Source organism: Chelon labrosus (genome assembly GCF_963514085.1).
Source record: "Chelon labrosus genome assembly, chromosome: 4".
Taxonomy (NCBI): domain Eukaryota; kingdom Metazoa; phylum Chordata; class Actinopteri; order Mugiliformes; family Mugilidae; genus Chelon; species Chelon labrosus.
The window spans coordinates 25,749,183-25,758,103 of NC_140340.1; positions in this window are offsets into that span (position 1 = coordinate 25,749,183).

Sequence of the window (8,921 nt, forward strand, 5' to 3'; positions counted from 1 at the left end):
GCTATAACTCATCCTCAGATGGGGATAGGGCCTTATCTCAGTCCCCCTCCACAGGCCTGCCCCTCGCCTGCTCTGTCTTGGGGAAAAGATTTTCTGGTGCCCTGGTGTGTGAGTTATAGTCAGGGTTAAGGTGACTGAATAGGCCTGTCTGTTTGGGTTGTCTCTGTGAATTTATGTCTGTGTGGGCCAAGGAATGTGGAGCTGCATGTGGGTGTGTGTGTTTATACAGTACGTCCGTGAGATTTATTCCTTACGTAAACATCCCTAAGTTGAGTACGCTCATCTTAATGGATCCTATTCCATAGGGTAAAACATTATTGTCATATTGTTATTTAATCATGTGAAGGGCATCGTTACAGTTGCATCTGAGGCTTCTGCATGCACATACACACTCCCCTCCACCCACCTACCCCATCCACACCGCCTCTCTCTGTCATCTCGGCCTATCAATCAAAAATGTATTAAGTCCGGAGTCGAGGCCGATCAAAGGCAGAATTCCTGGGAGGAGAGCAGATAAGGCCTATCTCATTAATAAGTGCTTTACCATCGTAGGGGCCCGCGCGCCTCGCCACACCCAGCCTGCCTTCCTTTGATATCTAATTATCCATCCGTTTCATTCTGTCGGAGAGGGAGGAGAGGGACGACTCACAGTGTCATCACGACAAAATACTGCTGTGTGTGTGTGTGTGTGTGTGTGTGTCTGTGTGCATCAGGATATGGGCAAGGGGCTGCACCAAAACACTGACATGTGACATGCAGCAAATCCAAATGTTCACAGAGTGGCACATGTAAACAAATGCAAATAAGATGTTCCTGCGAGGGCAACTGGGCCTATGTCTGCATGGCACTCCTGCTGAAAAGCTGTAATGCGTACAGTCTGAGATGGAGAGAGGGATCTATTTTACAGAGTGTAATGCTCAGAGCCAATTGATGCTAAGACTCGGCGGTGGCTTACAAATGTACCTTCTAACAATACTGTAGGAGCAATGAGCTCTAAGAGACTTCCAAAGAGAGATAAGATAGTTGTGGGTGAGGAGAGAAACAAGATATTAAAACATCAAGGTAAGATATGGAGGAGAGGGGACAATAGAAAGAGTTCGAGGGTTAAGAGGATTTTTAAGAAACGCACGGTAAAGAATGGTGGACAAAAGAAGAAGAATAAATGAAGAAAGGAAGGCAGAAGCAGACAGGAGAAAGGAGAGAATAGGGAATGGGAGGGAAAGAAAGAGCAGGGCATTCTTTTCCCTTCTCTCCTTGGTTTTCTGTAAGAGTAGCTCAGGAAGATAAGGCTAAAAGGTCCGTCAGTCTGTTGTGGAACAATCCGTTCTGTGTCTCTCTCCTTTTTCTCTCTCTCAAGATACTGCCTTTCTCTCTGTCTAATGGCGCAACTCAGATTTCTAGCGATGCCTCTTGTGATATGGCTCATCTCTGGTGGCATGGTTTACTGACATCACTTGTCCAACACAATATACAGGCATGTCATAAAGAATAAACCAGCCTCCAGGCTAATGTGACGGAAAAATCCCCCAAACACTTTGGTCTGTATCTCTTTAAAGAACAAACCTGCAATATGGCTAATATTCAAACCAGTGTAATTTATTTGATATAAAGGAAGACTATTCAAAGCTAAAATAAAAGGCTGAAAGTACGTCTTCATTTAACCAAGCTGTTCAGAACCTCGCCCCTAATCGCTCAAAGCAGAGCTCGGAGACAAACACAAACCAAGGAGGATTTAGAAGAACAAAACCAACACAAAACACAGGCCAGTGTGCCGCACAAAGACTCCAAAGTCTGCCTCCCCATCCCATGTCCTCTTTTAAAAAGAGACCTTCATCTCTTGGCGTCCGTGTTATGAAGAGACTTTCTTCAAGAAGGCGTGTCAAAGACATGGGTCACAATGTTTACAAAGGCGACTTTTAATCCAATCACAGCATCCCCACAGCTTTTAGTTCCTGTTTCATGGGATTAAAATTAAATGAAACATATTAAAACAAAATTAATTCAAGGCTGAAAAACATATTTTTTTCTGTTTTAAAGGGATGGGTTTAAAGACAGAGAAAAATCTACAAAGGTAATAATTAGTCAAAGACGCAAATTAGTTTCTTGGACTGTTAGTTTTATTTTGTATTTATATGTTTCTAAAGAAATTTTGATGCCAGGAAATTGTTCAAAAAGACTTCACAATGACCCTGTTGTTTCTATTCAAAAGAAGTCCACCTCACCCCATCTGACATTAAGACACCAGTTCATCAGTAAATAATCAGCTGCTCTCTCTCACTCTCTCTCTGTTTCTGTCTGTGACCTGTTGTGAAGCCGCCTGAGGGTTTGAATAACTGTCTGGTGCCAGGCTGCCTCGCCCAAAGGCCTTGTGGGAGATGAAGAAGAGGTCATCAGAGGTGTGTGTGTGTGTGTGTGTGTGTGTATGTGGTTGGTGTTTGTACATGTGAAGGTATACGCCCTCGGCTGAGGCTGTTCTTTGAGCTTGGAGAGAAATATGGATGAAAAGACAGAGAAATGGGAAAAGTGTGTCAATGGAAAGTGCTTGAAAGAGAGATGAGCGTACTCCAGTCATGGGACGCAGACGGTTTCACAACAGAGCACAATCCGTGGCAGAAAAGCATGAGGAAAAAGTCTCCACACTGTCTACTTCTACAAAAAAAAAAAAAATTATTTATCTGCTTTCAGCCCAGCAACAGATTTACAAAAATACAACTCATTTGAAGCAAATTGGTCTATCTATATTGTTATTCCATAAATCTAGATTTATTTTATTTTTTATTACTACTACTTAAAAGGCAGTTATGATGTCAATTTCATAACCACATACACAAGAACAAGTCTGCAGCTGCAACTGGTCTTTTCACCTAGCTAATACCTTGCCCTTGAAGCACCACTGGGTGCAAGAATACACCTCCGACCTACAAGAAGATTAAAGAGAGGTCAACCTGCTGGGATGAACTTCTTACAGGGATGGCCAGGCTGAGAGGGGGGTGCCTGCCTGGGTGGCAATGCCTACACTCCCTCCACGAACAGGTCTGGTTATGATTTGGTTGAGCAGACACTAAGACACAGCAGAGTCTTCCTTCGTTTTCTTTTTTTTTTTTTTTGTTCCCAGGATGCCTTAGCTAACATGGGTGAGGAAAGGGTGACGGAGAGGTCAGGGGGGCTCCAGTTGACTGTGCCCTGCGGGGGAATCATGTGGAGGGACAGCCGAGTGGTAGTTCAGTGGGTGGGGAGGGGTGGTGGACCGTCTCCCCCAGGAGCCAGGCCCCTCCCAAGTCAAAACAAACAAACAGAGTGGTCCTCTGATCTAATCTGGCTCTAAAGCCCTGCAAACAGACGGCCCGGAGCAGTTACTACACTGGACGGCAGCTTGTAGAGCTTCTGATAGAAGTTACAGTCTCTCCAGTTGTTTCATTTGACAGGATATTTCCAGATAAAAGTCAAATAAATACAACTTACATTCATGTGTTAAGGTACGGGGGATCAGTTGAAACATTCCGAAATTAAGATTAGATGAACTCATGGGGTGTTTCTGACTATTTCTGCAGCACTGTAGTAAATTCAGTGCCATCCATTACGCCGGCTACTGTCTGAGAAAGTCAACATGTTTGGCTCTTTGAATTCTCCAACTAAACATTCCCTTTGCTTCTGTGTTTTGAAGCTTTGCTATGGTTTGGACAGTAGACTAAACTTCTCATGGTGTAACGGCTACCCCAACATAACGCTAAACAAATTCCTCCTCCTCAGCGCCGCGCCCACCAATCACAGCGCTGCGTTCGGTCAGCTGACCAGTGAGAAAAGATAAGGGTGAGATTAGACCAATCAGGGGTCACGCCGAGGTTATCACAACCACTCCAAAACTAAAACAGATGGAGAACAGAGTGCAGCGCATCTACCGTCAAGCTCATATCTTTAGGCCGTGTATTCCCCTGCTCCGCTGGACTCGAAGAATGTCAGATTTAGTTTTGGTTTTGAATTCTAGGTCATGTTGCTGTTGTGCGTGGATTGGCAAAACTGAGGCGTCTGATACGACACGTGATTAGATTTGTAAATGTAACACAGTGGATGAAGCGCTGTCCCTTCAGGGGATACACGCTACAGAGAAGCAGAAAAAGGTGCTAGAAAAAACCCTCCCATCCACACACACACATGAATATATATATATATATACATATATACACACACACACACCTATTACAATATTCAAATCTTTATTATGTTCACACTTTTAGATCAAAAAAATGCACCCCCAGACAAAATTTGATCCCGTAAAAAGTTTTTCCTACAGCTTTTGTTGTGGTTGTAAGAATCAGGGATACACACTTTTTTATCGTTAGAATTAGAAACCTTCAAATCTTCTTTGCAATGAGCTGTCTTAAACTGGCCTCTGGAGACTACACATAAAAACTTGTCTAGTTTCCCCCAAACATCATTCCTGTCGTCTGTCAGTCTGCCTTTGCTTTTTTTCTCCCATTCTTGTCTATTTTCGCATAATTGTTTGCTTATTTTCTTCATTATCTCAGCATCTGGAATCCAACTCCCTGCAGTGATAAACATTAGGCCCCTCTCTGTCTCTTTCTCCTTCCTTCTCTCTCCAGCTCCTTGCACCTAGACGAGATGTAACTGTGATTAACAACGCCGTGACAAGAGGACACAAGACTTTCGTCATGACGGAAAAACAAACAAACAAAACCGTTGAGATAAAATGCTGGAAATATGTACAACATCTTATCACAGATGCTAATTGTTTCCGTGTGCGAGGGGAGGGCAGCCGTGGAGAGGAGCGGTGCACGTGAAGGAGGGAAAAGAGGAACTTGAGAATATCCTCCCTGTGCGTTTGGCCTGCGCATGACTTCAGAGCTAAGCCCTCTCTCAAGAGAAGGTCAACACTAGGTTCAACTTTTCACCTCGGCTGCCTGAGAGAACACACTAAATACCAAGGATTACACCAAGGTGCGCTGCAATATCGCCTGGCCTTCCACTGCGCTCCAAAACGGACTACACAGCACATTTCACAACCGTAAAATTCAACAATGCACCTTTGATACAAAATGAATGCCTCAATAAAATGTCTTTTGCAGTCGTGTGGTTGGTTTGTACTCAGCAGAAGTTATGAGTGCATGCAGTGGAACAACAATCATACAAAATGGCTTGCATGTCAATAATAACTGGAAGATGGAATAGCTGTAAATAAACTTAATTGTACTGCCTGCATCTCTGTCAGAACTACATTTTGATAACATTTTTTTTTTTATTTACACCAACTCAGCAAGATCAAAGGCAAACACTTAAGACTCATGTCAACCTGCAAGTGTGAGCAGACTACAGCAGTGTTCATGTAACTTTGGGGAATCATGTCCAGCACGGCAACGTATATGCGAGCGTGTGTGCATGTTCATATCTGTGTGTGTGTGGCTAAAGAAATGTCAACGGCGGTCAGGTGTAACCGAACCGACAGACAGACAGACAAGCAGGCGGCCGGCTGGCGTCAGCAGCCACACGCCTGTCACGACACACCACACGCCAAGAAGCCACATACCGCAGCACCCACACTGCGTACACACAATGAGCGCTCAGTCCCCCGCATCACGCACCAGCGGCAGCAGCAATGTGAAATATTCAAACAGGGACAAAGGTAGACAGGCGAGTGTGTGTGTGTGTGTGCGTGTGTGTGTGTGTGTGTGTGGGGGGGGGGGTTAGACCTGGGAGGGGGGTTAAGAAAGTAAGACAAAAAATGGAAGAAGTGAGATGAAATAATAATGTGTACATCTTCATGGTCTTGTACACAATGAGATAAAATGTATGTATAAATGTTAATTTAGAGAGGAAGAGGACATTTAAACCTTTATCTTTGCACATAAAGGTTTAAATCTATACTCTATAGTAAAGGTTTTCTTTTAGAAGGCTTTACTATTTTATCTTTTATCTAATGTATTATAACAATCATAAATAAACCTGGAACAATTATTGTAACTAATTAAACAAAATTCCAGCTCAGGTGTGACGACTTCCTGCTATTTCCTCTTTCCGTTGACAGTTAATTGAACATATTTGGATACTGACTATTTGTTGGACAAGTTAAAAAATTTAGATGATGTCAGTATGTGCTCTAAGAATCAGTGATGGGCATGTTTCGCTTTCTGGTTTGATTTGATTAACGGATTAATCAAAAACAAAATCAACAGATTCATTGATATTTAAATGATCCTATGCTGCAACCCTAATCAAACTTTTTAGGTCAAGTATTTCAAATATTTCAAATGTAATTTAGACAGTGATATTAAATACGTGAACACACACTTTTGTGATTTATGTGAACTGAAAACTAAAAAACAAGGCAAACTGCTGTAGTCATGTCTGACTTGAGTTTAGAGACTACAGAGATGTTTTACAGCTCGCTCCCGCCCCCTGGTGGAGCAGCAGAAGCTCTACATCAACATCCTTAACTGCACAGACTCATCATTAAAACTCCCTTTAGTTCAGGCTGACCTGATGTTTCTAACCTCACGGGGATCACCTGAGGGATGAACAGCAAAGATATTAATGTCAGCCATGTGTGAAGAAGTCGATGGAACATTTTCTGCAACAGGGGCCGAACGGAGTACAGTGGGGCCCTCTGAAGCTATTGCCGACACCCTGAGCCTTGCACATCTGGTGTTAATCAGCAAGGCTTACACAAACACACACACACACACATACAAAAGGACAGACACAAAGGCAAACACTTCTGCAAAGATCCCCGTCAGAAAATCCCTCTCAACTCCTGAACTTCCGACATGACTGGGGTCAGTACACTTACCCTGAATCTATTAGTGCTCACACCAGGGCCATGTAATAGGAGCTGGTGAGTTGTTACAGTACAAGAATTTCTTTCTAACACACACACACACACACACACACACACCCACACACACACACACACACAAAATGTATTAAATACATTTTAGGCTGACTGCATAGGGGCAACACAACTAACCATGAATGCAAAAACACACAAACGCTGTAATAAGAAGTAATGAATTCTTATACTGCAAAACAAACACCTACAGTCAGCTACTGGGATTCATGGATGACAACAATTACCGACTTATCCCACATTTCTTAATATGAAATTATGCCTAATTAGGGATATACTGCTTTCATCAAATTTGAAATATGGTTATTTAGGGAAGAACCGTACGTCATTAGTGTATATATTATTAGCGTGAATCAATGCTGGTCACTAGATTAGTGCCACGCAGACCAGGGAAGACGTCTAATCAGCGAGTCAAGTTAAAGCACCCGTTTGAACGTACTGTGAGGGGCAACATCAGTTGGTCTGTCGCAAGCCCCTTGCCATGTTTATATGTAATGTATATGAAAAGGAATGCATTCAAATCTTAGCTTCTTGAAGATTATGGTATTTAGCATTTGTTTAAAATAACTGAGGGAGCAGTTGATTCAGCTGAGTTTTCATTTTGGAGGCTTTGATTAAAGTACTGTTGTACTACAGTCCCCCTTCATGACTGTTTTAATGTTCAGTTTATGTCGAAACTGTGTAAAAAAAGGTGGTAGTTCAACTGAATGATCATTTTGGGTGTGAATGTGTTTTGGACTATGTAGTTTGTGGTGCTGTTGAACTGGATTAAATTAAACACCAAAGTGTTTCTGTTAGTTAGCCTCACACTGACTACAATAGGGTTGTACAAACCATTTTAACTAGTGTACAGTGTGTATACAATATACACCGATCAGCCACAACATTAAAACCACTGAGAAAAACCACAGGAGAAGTGAATAACATTAATCATCTTGTGACAATACATCACAACACAATCTTGTGTTCTGCTGGGAAACTTTTGGACCTGACATTCATGTGGATGTTACTTAGACATGTACCACCCACCTAGACCAGACCAGGCACCCCCACCCCATAGCAATGACACTCCTTGATGGCAGCAGCCATCCCCAGCAGGATGCAGCCTGACACAGGCACACACAAAAAAAATCTTTAGGAACAACTAAAAAAAAAAAAACAAACATGAAAAACAGCACGAGGTGGTGACCTGGCCTCCAAATTCCCTAGATCCCAAACTGATCAAGTATATGTGGGATGATCCACAGAGGCCCCTCTCCTCAACCCACAGGACCCAAAGGCCCCCACTAACAACATGGACACCCTCAAAAGGCCCATGTCCATTCTCTGATGAGTCCGTTTTGGAAGCACAAGGGAGACCTACACAATATTAGGAAGGTGGTCATAATGTTATGCCTCATCAGTGAAAGAGAAATTTATATACAGAATGGATTTTTTTGAGGCACAACACTTGGACAAAGTTAATGTAAAGAGAACCACACCTTCTTAAACTCTTACGTTTCAAATTGGTGAGAAACTGATTACACGTAGATGCATAGACTACAAGCGTACCAGTGAAATCACACAGATTCCTATTGCATTCTAATGTTTCATAAATACTAGCAGGGGCACAACTTGTGCACACGAAGCCAGGCAACTGCTTGGGCCCACAGTAGTGCATTTCATTCAAAATGAAAAGAAGTTATCCCTCTGAGAGTGAAGGGAAAAAATTGGAAGAGGAGAGAAGAAAGCAAGAGTGTGAAGCAGACTGATGCTAAATAGTCAACTGAATGCTGCTTGTTGCGCCTGAACTACGCATACAGATATTTATTGGTTAACAAGTCAACTTAGCTCCACGTTACTGTGTATCTTCTGATTGACCCTGTGGAAAAGTGACATACCTCCATCCACTAAGAATCTGCTTTATGTAAGCTGTTGTTGGTTTCCTCTCTTCATGCTGTTCAGTGCCTGTCAAGAAACAGTTTATGTACATGTGAACTTATTTATACAGGTTCTTATATTAGTGTGTTATGATCTAGAAGTCTTGGAAGTTTAGCTAGCTTGTTTAAGGTTAGCTAAACTG